A 13867-nucleotide genomic window follows, 5' to 3' on the forward strand; every position below is an offset into this window, starting at 1 on the left:
TCCATTCTTGGGCAAGGTCTTGGAACGAGTGGTTGCTGACCAGCTCCAGGCGCTATTGGATGAAACCGATTATCTAGATCCATTTCAGTCGGGTTTCAGACCCGGTTTTGGCACTGAGACGGCCTTGGTCGCCCTGTTTGATGACCTATGTCGGGAGAGAGACAGAGGGAGTGTAACTGTTGATTCTCCTTGATCTCTCAGGGGCTTTTGATACCATCAACCATGGTATCCTTCTGGAGAGACTTGCAGAGTTGGGTGTTGGAGGCACTGCTTGGCAGTGGTTCTGCTCCTACTTGGCGGGCCGTCTCCAGAAGATAATACTTGGGGAACATTGCTCAACTCCGTGGGTTCTCCAATATGGGGTCCTGCAGGGTTCGGTCTTGTCTCCCATGCTTTTTAATATCTATATGAAGCCGTTGGGTGCGGTCATCCGGAGTTTTGGAGTGCGTTGTCATCAGTACGCTGATGACACGCAGCTCTACTTCTCCTTTTCATCTTCTTCAGGTGAGGCGGTCGATGTGCTGAACTGTTGTCTGGACGCGACAATGGACTGGATGAGAACTAACAAACTGAGACTCAATCCTGATAAGACTGAGATGCTGCTGGTGGATGGTTTCTCTGGTCAGATGGTGGATACATACCCTGTCCTGGACGGGGTTACACTCCCCCTAAAGGATCAGGTTCATAGTTTGGGAGTCTTTTTAGACTCTTCCCTATCACTTGAGGCCCATGTAGCCTCGGTGGCACGGAATGCGTTCTACCAACTTTGGTTGGTAGCCCAGCTACGTCCCTATCTGAGTAAGGAGGACCTTACATCAGTGGTTCATGCTCTGGTAACCTCACGTTTGGACTACTGCAACGCGCTCTACGTAGGGCTACCTCTGAAGACGGTTCGGAAGCTACAGCTAGTGCAAAATATGGCGGCCAGACTGCTAACAAGAACTAAGCGGTCTGAGCATATAACACCTGTTCTGGCTCGCTTGCACTGACTTCCAATATGCTACCGGGCCAGATTCAAAGTGTTGGTACTAACCTATAAAGCCTTATATGGTGCGGGACCACGATACCTGCAGGAACGCCTCTCCCGTTATGAACCGGCTCGTACACTACGGTCTACTATGAAGGCCCTCCTCTGGGTCCCGACCCATAGGGAGGCCCGGAGGGTAGTAACAAGATCTAGGGCCTTCTCAGTGGTGGCCCCCGAATTGTGGAATAGTCTCCCCGAGGAGGTACGCCTGGCGCCGACACTATTATCTTTTCGGCGCCAGGTTAAAACCTTTCTCTTCTCTGAGGCATTTTAATTTAAGTTATTTATGTAAATGTTGTAATTTTTATCTTAGATGATGTACTTTTATATTTGTTATATTGATCTTGTAATTTTATTATTGTATATGTTTCTATGTTTGCCGCCCAGAGAGCTGTTTGCTAGTCGGGCGGGATATAAGCTGAATAAAATAAATAAATAAAATAAAATGTTTTGCACCAATTCTTCATAATTGTCTGCTTTGTGGTTACCCAAGAAGTTCTTGACAACTGAGATATAACTGCACCAGGCAGAAGCTTCAACATCATTCATAAATTTAGTGTAATTCAAACCATTGATGAGTTTATGAATTTTAGGACCATCAAAGATTCCTGCTTTTAGTTTTTCCATAGTCAGTCCAAGGAACGATCTACAAATGTATTTCAAGCAATCACCATCTTTGTCCAAGGCCTTAACAAATTGCTTCATCAGTCCAAGCTTGATATGGAGTGGTGGGAGAATGATTTTTTCTCTGACAACCAATGGCTTGTTAATGATGTTCGCTGCACCTACAGTCATGTGTTCCCTTGAAGGCCATGTCACTTTTTTCCAATGATCTCGCTTTGCCCTACTATCCCACAAGCAGATGAAACAAGGGTAATTCGTGTATCCACTTTGCTGCCCAAGCAAGAAGTTCACCATCTTTAGATCAACACAAATACACCACTGGTGCTCATGACAGCAGAGCTTCTGCAAGACCATTTTGAAATTTTCATATTCTTCTTTAAGTTTTGTTGAGTGAGCAATTGGAAGAGATGCATAGCGGTTACCATTGTGCAATAAAACACATTTCAAGCTTCTGGTGGAGCTGTCTATAAAAAGCCGCCAATCTTCTCTTCTGGTCGATATTCCGGTAGTCCCATTTGGAGAAGAAGTCCAGGAATGTTATTGCAGTATACAAGTTCTTCATCTTGGCTGAAATATTGAAGAAGTCCCTCCTCTCTTGTCCGATAAGCTGTTATGTTAGCTTCCCTCTGTAGACAGTTCTTTTCCATTAGCCTGGATGCTAAAAGTTTAGATGCTTGCTTTGACAGACTGAGGTCTCGTATCAGATCATTGAGTTCCTTTTGGGAGAACTGCTCAGGTGTTGAAAAGCTTTCTTCCTATCCACTTCCAGGGCTACCACCTGTGCTACACTCCACGTCCAGCATTTCTTCAACATCTGACAATGGAAGGTCAGGCAGTGAGGTAAACACTGGTATGGGAACATCTTTGCTGTGTGGCACAGGTCACCTTGCTGAGTCCAAATCAGGATACTCCCACTTATGTTTCTTGTAGCGATTGAAGCCTTTCACATTCACAACACAAAAATAACAATCATTGTGATGGTTTTGTGGCTGTCTCCACACCATAAGCACACCAAAGTTTAAACGTTTCCTTTCTCCATTTTTCCACTGTTGTAGGCACTCTCCACAGGTTTTGCAAACCTTATGGGGAGCCCAAGACTTATCTTGATCTCCAAGCTTCGCTCCAAAATAAGCAAGATATGCTTGTTTTACAAAGTCAGTGATGTTTTTTCTTTGTTTTTGCAGAGTGTATTCGCCACCAGGGCCGGCCCCAGGAATGCGGGGGCCCTTGGGCATTAGCCTGCCCCGGGTCCCTCTACTTCCCTTCTGCGATCCTGCGGATGAGCAGATTACAAGATGACCAAGATGGCGGCAAAGGCTTCAGTCCCTTACGGAAACCTCGGCCGCCATCTTTATTGATGGCAACCCTGCACGAACAGCAGAGAAAGGTAGATGAAGCGCTGGGGATGGCGGGGGATGGTAGGCGGCTCGGAAGCTCATCTTGCAATCCGCAGGATCACGGAAGGGGAGCGGAAGGGCCCCCAGGGGCTCCTAAAGCTGCAGGGCCCTTGGACCAGTGCCCAACCTGGCCGCCCTTTGGAACCGGCCCTGTTCGCCACAAATGTAGCAGAATGCATTAAGATTGTTTAAGCAGCCTCTTCATGACGAACTCATATTCCTCTTCAAAAAAAAAAAAAGTATCAATATGATATTATATGCAATGGATAAATTTGCAAAACAATGTTCAAGAGTAAAAAGACAGACCAAACCCTGCTGCATATGTCAGCAGCTACAGGTCGTATTGGGGTACAATCGTCATTTGAGGGGTATCCATTATCTCAAAAACTAGAGCCAATTCAGCAAAACTAATGTCATTTTTGGATTTAGCACCCCCAAAGTCATTCAAACATCCTTGGCAACTAAAAAAAAATTTTTTTTTGTTGGGCTGTTATCTATGTGCTGTGGAGATATACAGTCAGCAGCAGGTAAGGGATATATCTGATGTCTTTAAACCACAAAATGATTTTTTGTTTTAATGTGTTTTAAAGTTTGTTTTTAAGATGTTTTAAAGTTTTTAGTGCTTTTGTTTGCTGCCCTGGGTTCCTACTGGGAGGAAGGGCAGGATATAAATCAAATAATAAATAAATATACCTCTCTTTGCCACCAATATGCAAAGCAGCAGTATAATTGTGTGTGTGCATGTGTGTGTGTGTCATTTGCAAGAAAAAAGTGACAGCAACAAAGATGAAAGTGATGAACGCCTGTGAATAGTGGAATTGATTGGTTTCTTTGGAGGAGTGTGGGTTTCGATTTATAACCTTTGCCATATATTAACATTTTATTTGATATTAAAGATCTGTGTGACTTCCTAACTGCCTTGTGCCTGACCTAAGACAGGAGTTTCTATTTTTGCTTGCTGAAAGGTTGACAGGATGAAAGGTAAAGTTTGTGTCAGTAGTATACAAGTTGCATTGTCTGCTATAATGGAAGTGTGCTATAAATTGGATATACAGTTTGCTAAAAAGAAATTCATATACTATTATGGCTAGGTGGTGAAATGGCAGGCTGAGAAACCAGGCCATTTCCTGTAAAATAATTCCACTTTTGATAGGATTAACTGAGGTTGTTAGGAAAGCTGCATCTCTATACTTTTGAAATATTTAATTTAAAGATGGTTTGGTCAGAAAATTTACTTTCTTGCTTACTAATTCATAAGAATAGTAACTAATCGTGGCTTTATGAGTTGATTGCTCTTTTTGTATAAGCTTAACACTGAAAGCTGATTTATGTATTCTAAACCAGGGTTATAAACTCAGGGCAATGTAACAGTATGGCCCATTTCAGACATAATGGAAAACCAGAAACCAGCACAAAATTTTGGCCTAATGTTTGGCCCCCTCCCAACTTCTTCTTTACATGTGAGAAGAGGATATCAAAAGCTTCTACATTCATTTTAGAACTCAGAGTTCTTCCCTTGACATCCAAACTTTCATCTCTTCTGTGAGTTAGGCAAAACAGGTAGCACCTGGGATAGGTCATTGTAAAGCTCAGGTTAGAGAGTGGGGGACCTCCGGTGCTGCAGATGTTGCAGAACTACAACTCACATCAGCCTTAGCAAGTATGGCCAATGGCGAGGGATAATACAACTTGTAGTTCAGAAACACCTGGATGGCCAAAGGTTTTCCATAGCTGGGTTAGAGGATCAGGCTTAAATGATGTTGCTTAACAGCAACCAACCCAGATTGAGTCTTAAATAGAGCCATTTGCCTTAAATAGAGCCCTCTGGGTGGCAAACTCCAACCCTGTTAATTAAAGTGTCTTCAGTTAAAGGAGCCTAGCCTGCTTTAACAGTCATTGACTCCAATGCCATAGGGAAGATTGTGGTTTTAGCAGGAACTCTCAGTCTTCAGAATCAGAGTACAGCAACCCAACTTTCTCAGTCCAAAAACTGATTCAAAACTGGCTCTAGGTTTCAATTCTTTGTTGCTTCCCCATGCAGTCATAAAACACTTTGGTTTCTACTATGATTTACCAGCTCCTTGACACACTGAAGTGACTTGATTGAACAGCCAAGAAATCCAATGCTTCCTTCTGATATTATAGGTTAGATCAGTTTTTTCAATGGATATATACCATTTAATTAAAACCTAGCATCTAGGCTTTCAGCGATTATTGGTGTCATGAGTCCCATGGTATGATCCTGGAGTGATGAGGAAGAAGAGGAGGAGACAGACTGGGACCTGGGGAAGGCCCTAGTGACTTGCATTCAGAGGGGGTTGAGGGTGAAGGCTCCAGTGACATTGATAGTGACAGCTCTGCCCCATAGGTATAGTTACAACTGATGAGGCACAGCCTGATCAGGAGGTGGCCTCTTCACCTTCCCTTCACCCCCTTTCCTCTCTCACCCCACCATTGCCACCATGCACCCTTCCTCCTGAGGAGGACTTTGCTGAAGTGTCTCCATTGCCCTTTTTCTCAAACATGCAGGCTACTGTAGACTCAAAAGGCTCCCACTGCCCCATTGAGGAGCACGTGTATGCATGTGGTCCCAACTGTGACACTTTTCTCATGCAGGTTTTCTCATGCAAGTAAGTACAACTTACTTAAGAGTTGTAAGGGGGCATGTCTAATTGGAGCAACAATGTCTTAGTCCTGTGTAGTCATGCCTAGTAATGCCCTGTAGAGATGCTGAATCCTGTGTAACCTGTAAACTGATTCATGAAGTGCTCTGAACTGAACTTGTCCATTAAACGTATTAAAGAAAAACACACTTTCACATGGGCATCTGACTTCAGTGGGTTCAGGAAGGACAATTGGTATGCTTCTTTTTAAGCAAAGTAACCTGTTCATATCCTTGAAATGACTCCCATATATTTAGTGGATAATTCCACTCCACCAGTTTCTACGGATAGTAGTCAATGACCATAATCTAGTATAGAACCTGGTACTACAGGTGGAACTGGAGCTGAGCTGAGGAGTTCTGGAGCAAAGGAGCGAATATGAAGTTGACTCCAAGGAGTTTGATGGAGAGATGTTAACCCAGAAAGGTTCCAGAGGAGACCAAGAGCCATGTATCCTCACAGCCTGCTCCTCCTATTCCTAGTCATCTCCTGGGCAATTGTTTACATCTGGATTGTCTTATTTCTCCTGAATAGACCACTCCTCCTTAAGAGACCCTTGGTGAGAGGGCATTCTGGAAGCCAAATCTGTGCTCCAACACTGCCATATTCACTTTTGAAGCCCCAATATATGTGCATGCATTCAAAGGAAGATAATCTGGAAGCCAGTCTTAGGATGTGGACAGAAGGGTTGGGCAGGCACGCAAGACATCACTGAGAGAAGGGAATTCAGACTGCTTTGGGACTATTGTGAGTTTTTCCAGGTTCTCAGTTGTAGCACTGTTCCCCATTGGGTCCCATATCTCTTCCTCAGATGAGGTCTCCCCAGGATCTAGGTCAGATAAGATCCTGACAATTGTGAAGAAACGTTTGCCTCTGAAAGCTGGAGCAATAATACATTTGGTAGTCTTTAAGCTGCTACAATATTTGGTTGTTTTTTTGCTACTAACATGACCATTTAATTTTAACGAATGTATTAAATACATTTTAGATACCACAAATATTACCAAATCCAAGCCCTTTTGATAATTGGTATTATTTTGTTGAATATAACAAGTGCTTTACCAGAATGTTCAGAAGTGGAAGGTTTCTATTTATCGATAACCATAATTCAGAAGATGGCAAATTTCCAAATTTTATGTGAATGGATTTATGAACTGCACATTTTTATCTTTATTTTTATTATGGTACTCTTAATTTAAGAGAATCTCTGACTCCACTTTGCTTGTATTATGAACTATATTTTATTTTTTGCACACTTGTGAAGACTAATTGACATTGTAAATTAAGACTTAGATGCAGCTTCGCATGTGTGAAACTTGCCTACCTTGAGTTGAGGCTGATCAATTCCACCAAAGCTGGAGCCAACATTCTGTCAGTCAGATACTTAACTAGATTGTCAAGGGCCTGGAAACCAGTTGCCTTTTATCCCCACCTGGAAAAAAAATGGTGTCAATCACTTTTTTTTTCATGGCCTCCCAAGCATAATAAGTCACTCACTGTGTTATCTTTGACTGTCACATTAAGAAGTTCACTGAGCTGTTTCACAAACAACTGATGCATATAGTATTCAACTATGTGAGTTACTCTTGAATTATTAATAACTAGCTATCTATAGAAATGAATTAGACCATTTATCCCTTTTGTTATATTGAAATATAAATGTCATGAAAATGCAAATTTAAACCTAAACTATGTTCAAACATATATTAATGAACTTAATTATTTTCATTTAAGGCATCACACAACTGAATATTATTCCAAAACTGAGTAGAAAATGTAAAACACCCAGGGATGATGATGATGAAGATTATTATACTGAATTAGAAAGTGTTTGTGCTACAGACAGAAATTAAAAACAGCATTTGTATTACTATTTACAAAATCTCCAGGCGCTATTGGATGAAACCGATTATCTAGATCCATTTCAATCGGGGTTCAGGCCTGGTTTTGGCACTGAGACTGCCTTGGTCGCCCTGTTTGATGACCTATGTCGGGAGAGAGACAGAGGGAGTGTAACTCTGTTGATTCTCCTTGACCTCTCAGCGGCTTTTGATACCATGGACCATGGTATCCTTCTGGAGAGGCTTGCGGAATTGGGAGTTGGAGGCACTGCTTGGCAGTGGTTCCGCTCCTACTTAGCGGGTCATCTCCAGAAGATAGTGCTTGGGGAACATTGCTCGACACCGTGGGTTCTCCAATGTGGGGTCCCGCAGGGTTCGGTTCTGTCTCCCATGCTTTTTAACATTTATATGAAGCCGCTGGGGGCGGTCATCAGGAGTTTTGGAGTGCGTTGTCATCAGTATGCTGATGACACGCAGCTCTACTTCTCCTTTACATCTTCTTCACGTGAGGCAGTCGACGTGCTGAACCGTTGCCTGGCTGCAACAATGGACTGGATGAGAACTAACAAACTGAGACTCAATCCTGACAAGACTGAGATGCTGTTGGTGGATGGTTTCTCTGATCGGATGGTGGATATATACCCTGTCCTGGATGGGGTTACACTCCCCCTAAAGGAACAGGTGCGTAGTCTGGGAGTCATCTTAGACTCTTCCCTCACACTTGAGGCTCATGTAGCCTCGGTGGCCTGGAATGCGTTCTACCAACTTCGGTTGGTAGCCCAGCTACGTCGCTATCTGAGTAAGGAGGACCTCTCATCAGTGGTACATGCTATGGTAACCTCGCGTCTGGACTACTGCAATGCGCTTTACGTAGGGCTACCTTTGAAGATGATTTGGAAGCTACAGCTAGTGCAAAATGCGGCAGCCAGACTGCTAACAAGAACTAAGCGGTCTGAGCATATAACACCTGTGCTAGCCCGTTTGCACTGGCTTCCAAAATGCTTCCGGGCCAGATTCAAAGTGTTGGTACTTACCTATAAAGCCTTATACGGCGCGGGACCACAATATCTGTCGGAACGCCTCTCTCGATATGAACCGGCCCGTACACTACGGTCTACTACGAAGGCCCTCCTCCGGCTCCCGACTCATAGGGAAGCCCGGAGAGTGGTGACAAGATCTAGGGTCTTCTCAGTGGTGGCCCCCGAACTATGGAATGGTCTTCCCGAGGAGGTGCGCCTGGCACCGACACTATCATCTTTTCGGCGACAGGTTAAAACCTTTCTCTTCTCTGAGGCATTTTAATTCCTGTTAATTCTAAATTATTATATTTTGATTTTAGACTGTACAGTTTTGTGTACATTTTTGTGTTATTTTTATTGTATTTTTAATGTTCACCGCTCAGAGATCTGTTGCTAGTCGGGCGGTATATAAGCTTAATAAAATAAAATAAATAAATAATAAAATCTATTAGTGTGAAAGCGGGATAAATGTTTTAATCATTGATTACTGCAACAGACTGGTTATAATTACACCAAAAAAGCATCACATTGGGCACTTCTTTAATAGACTTTTTGTGATCATACATTCCTCTTAAATAGGTTTATTTTTACAACTTGTTTATTTATAACTTATTTATTTTGTTCAATTTTTATACTGCCCGAAGCCAGAGGCTCTCTGGGCAGTGCACAATAACTACAATACAATAAAAAATACATTAAAATGACACTAGTAACACTGAGCATATATTTTAAACAATTAACAGCCTGGTCTGTATAACAACAATAAAATGTAAAATTTTTAAAAAGCCTGGGAAAATAAAAAGGTTTTAACCTGGCACCGAAAAGATAAAAGTGTAGGCGCCAGGCAAACCTCGTCGGGGAGACTATTCCATAGTTCGGGGGCCACCACTGAAAAGGCCCTAGATCTCGTTACAACCCTCCGAGCCTCTCTGTGAGTCGGAACTCGGAGGAGGACCTTTGATGTTGAACGTAGTGAACGGGTAGGTTCATATCGGGAGAGGCGTTCCGCTAGGTATTGTGGTCCCGCACTGTGTAAGGCTTTATAAGTCAAAACTAGCACTTTGAATTTGGCCCGGAAACCGATAGGTAACCAGTGCAAATGCGCCAGAACAGGTGTTATATGTGTGGACCGTCTGGTCCTCGTCAACAGTCTGGCTGCTGCGTTTTGCACCAGCTGTAGTTTCCGAACTGTTTTCAAAGGCAGCCCCATGTAGAGTGCATTGCAGTAGTCCAATCTAGAGGTTACCAGAGCATGCACAACTGAGGTGAGGTCGTCGCTGTCCAGATAGGGACATAGCTGGGCTACCAACCAAAGGTGGTAGAACGCATTCCGTGCCACCGAGGCTACCTGAGCCTCAAGAGACAGGAATGGCTCAAACAAAACCCCCAAGCTACGAACCTGTTCCTTCAAGGGGAGTGTAACCCCATCCAGAACAGGTTGAACATCCACCGTCTGGGCCGAGAAGGCACTCACCAACAGCGTCTCAGTCTTGTCAGGATTGAGCCTCAGTTTGTTAGCTCTCATCCAGTCCATTATCGCAGCCAGGCAACGGTTCAGCACATCAACAGCCTCACCTGAGGAAGATGAAAAGGAGAAATAGAGTTGCGTGTCATCAGCATACTGATGACAACGCACTCCAAAACTCCTGATGACCGCGCCCAGCGGCTTCAAGTAGATGTTAAAAAGCATGGGGGACAAAACTGATCCCTGTGGGACTCCACAATGGAGAGTCCAGGGTATCGAGCAGTGCTCCCCAAGCCCTACCTTCTGGAGGCGGCCCACCAAGTAGGAATGGAGCCACTGCCAAGCAGTACCTCCAACTCCCAACTCCGTGAGTCTCCCCAGAAGGATATCATGGTCGATGGTATCAAAAGCCGCTGAGAGATCAAGGAGAATCAACAGGGTTACACTCCCCCTGTCTCTCTCCTGACATAGGTCATCATACAGGGCGACCAAGGCCGTTTCAGTGCCGAAACCGGGCCTAAAACCGGATTGAAATGGATCTAGATAATCGGTTTCATCCAATAGCACCTGGAGCTGGCTGGCAACCACCCATTCCAAGACCTTGCCCAAAAATGGAATGTTCGCTACTGGTCTGAAGTTGTTCAAATTATCTGGGTCCAAGGAAGGTTTCTTCAGGAGTGGTCTCACCACCGCTTCTTTCAAACGGCTAGGGACCACTCCCTCTCTCAAGGAGGCATTTATCACTTCCCTGGCCCAGTCGGCTGTTTCAACCCTGGCAGCTTTCACTAACCAAGAGACAACATTCTGATATTTTGCCATCTGTTTGGTAATAGATTTATTAGTCCTCAAGAAAGATACTCAAAAGGGTCTCTAAGGATCAACCAGGAATCCCCTCATAACAGGATAAATTGTATGTTCTATAACTCTTTGATAAAATATACAGTAGGAGGACACGATTCACTGATTCAATCTCTGAATAGTTACAAGGACATCAACTATCTTTGAAGAGAACTTTGGCAGATTTGCCATCTATGATTTTAGAGAATAAAACGTTATTTTATTATTTGGTAATATAAGAAACTTATATATGGCATGCATTTGGTAGAGGCAGACCAAGCCAGGGCCACTGTCTATGATATACATAGCTCTTAAGCTGATGCATGTAACTCTTACACACCTATATAGTTTATTCTCTATTTAAACATAGATTTATCTTGCACTATGTTCAGTTATTCAAACACAAATTTGTAGTTCCCCAATTACTCACTTCTCTATATGGACACAAAAAAGTCAAGGAGCATATGATATTCCAGTGATATTGGAAAGACAGTGGAGTGGATTTGGAGCCAATAATAAACAGAATATATCCATGCCAGGCTACTGAATTAGTTAAATCTGCATACATATTAGGGGTAGTGCTAGCAACACATCTGGGGGTGCACGGTATAGTTCTAAGAAAGATAGACTAAATTCCTTCTAAACACACACCCAGGAAGCCAGACTGAGGATCCATACAAAATCTGGTTCACAACTTCTACAGTGTACACCCATGTAGCTGTTGTAATGAATTTACCTTCTTTTTTGAAAAAAAATTGAAGTAATGCTCTTATTGTATGTATGCTCTGCTTTGGCCTTTGCTGATTTGTCCTGCACAAGCCAACCAGTAGAGATCCCAAAATACTTATAGGAATCAATTTGTTCTAATCTATCATCATTCATGGTCTAAGAAGATAGCATAGCAAATAGTTGGAAATTCTTTCAAAAAGTAACCTGCAGATCTAGTGAGCAGTTGACAACGGCTCCATTGCCTGATTTAGGAACCCTGAAACCTAGTATAGCAAACTAGAGGATTGTATGCACTCAGGCCACAAAGTCCTTTTCAGGCATACAAGGAAATAGTGCTGTGCAAAATTCACACCTGCAATTGGTGAGCCTCCAGAACGGCCATGCCTGATATCATTGCTGTCTGCCTTTATTTCCTTAAAAGAGCAAGTCTCTTATATCAGGAACCTGAGCTATAACTTCTACATTTGGTATGGCCACTAATGGACCGATCCTGGTGTGACATATAAGTAACATTTATCAACCACTTAATATAGAATATCTAAGCACTGAACAAGACTACATACAAATTCATAAGAGAAAATCAATAATAAAACAATATCACAAAGTATAATAATAATAATAATAATAATAATAATAATAATAATAATAATAATAAGGTTTGCAATAGATTGTATTGGCTGCAGTCTAAAAACAACTCAGCTGGGGAATGCCAGAGCAAAAAGAAACTTTTTAGCAGGTGTCTAAAGCACAGAATACTAGACATCTGTCTAAGTTCTATACTGCTGGTGCAATAATGCTCAAAGCCCTCTTAGTGTTGATGTGTGCGGTATTTGCGTTTTAAGCGCTGTTACATTAGAGTATAAGTGGTCAATAAATCCAAGAACACGACATAGTGTTAAGAGTCCATTTACTCAGGACATTAAGGCATTAAGCAGTTTCATTTTCACACATAGCAAGAGCTCACACAGAAAACTGCTGCTCCTTCAAGAACAAAAACCCCCCACAGAGAAAACACAGAGAAGCTGGCTGCTCTCACTCCAGCTCTTATCTTCCGTTGCTTAGTAACCAGCAACCTTGACGGCCAGCAAGACATAACATACAACTCTTCCTTGCTCCAGGCTTTCAGACTTGATGGAAAATAACCAGAGGTAGTATAGCCCAAGGGTCAACAGTTCCCACCTTTTTCATCAAGACTGCATCTATAACATTTGCAATTATAACATTTCAATTTCAGCAGTACAGTTCTACAATACATGGTTATACATTTGCATCCAATAATACATTTCAATTAATTGCATCATACATTACAGTTTTATTAATCAAACTTTGGTTGTACACAAGTCAGATATAACATTTCTGCATCCATCTCCACGACTTGGTGCATACCTGGGCTGCTGACTAAACCCACAGTAAATCTGTCAGGAGGTTTTCCAATGTTAGCTCTCTCAGAGCGCCTTAAAAGAATTGGAGCTTCTGCTCCCACTGCACCCCCTCCTGAACTTGTTCCTGGCATGGCTTGCTCAGGATCTGTCATATCGTCAGCCTTACGTTTCTTTGTTTTACGTTTGTCCCATATCAGTTCATTTAATGCATCCTTCAGTGGAATATCTGTTCCTTCCACTTTCACCCCTTGTGTGGGTGTAGGTCCTGGTGTAGGTGTTGTGTCATCTGATCCATTGAGAATAACTGTTTGCTTTTGATCCCAAGGCTTGTCTGAGACTTTAATGCTTCTGCTCAGAACAACTTGCTGTGTTTTTGAAATCCACACTCTGTAATATGCATTCTGAAAACCCAGCACAAATCCTTCCTGTGCTCTAGGTGCCAATTTGCCACGTCTTTTCCCTTGTGTAATATGGACCCAGCAACGGGCTCCAAATCTCTCAATGTGCTGCACCCTCGGCTTTCTCCCAGTGAGTTTCTCGTATGGTGACATCCCAAGTGCACTATGTAACACCCTGTTGTGTATGTAATTCGCATACAGAATACATTCTCTCCAAAAAGAGTGTGTGAGACTAGAATCCTCCAACATGGCTCTCAAAGCTTCCTGAAGCACTCTGTTTTTTCTCTCCACTATCCCTTGGTCTGATCGTATTGCCTTCACAGTGACATTATGTTGAGTTTGAATTTTCTTGAGGAACAGACGCAACTTCTGCTCTGCCTCATCTTCCCTCTTCAGCAAATAAATATGAGTGAATCTCGAGAAGTCATCTACTATGACCATAAAATACCTTGCACCTCCTCGTGAACTGTTTATTGGCCCTGATA

General features: G+C 42.8%; 1 protein-coding gene across 16 annotated transcripts in view; it reads right to left on the minus strand.

Moving 5' to 3' along the window:
* Positions 1–13867, minus strand: part of PTPRD (protein tyrosine phosphatase receptor type D) — a 2140456-nt gene that overhangs the window by 1591890 nt on the left and 534699 nt on the right. For all 16 annotated transcript variants that reach the window (XM_061629619.1, XM_061629614.1, XM_061629634.1 and 13 more), the window contains one exon: positions 7036–7143. The gene's annotated coding sequence lies outside the window, so the exon portion shown is untranslated. The remainder of the gene's footprint in view (positions 1–7035; positions 7144–13867) is intronic.

Source organism: Rhineura floridana, chromosome 1 (genome assembly GCF_030035675.1).
Source record: "Rhineura floridana isolate rRhiFlo1 chromosome 1, rRhiFlo1.hap2, whole genome shotgun sequence".
Taxonomy (NCBI): domain Eukaryota; kingdom Metazoa; phylum Chordata; class Lepidosauria; order Squamata; family Rhineuridae; genus Rhineura; species Rhineura floridana.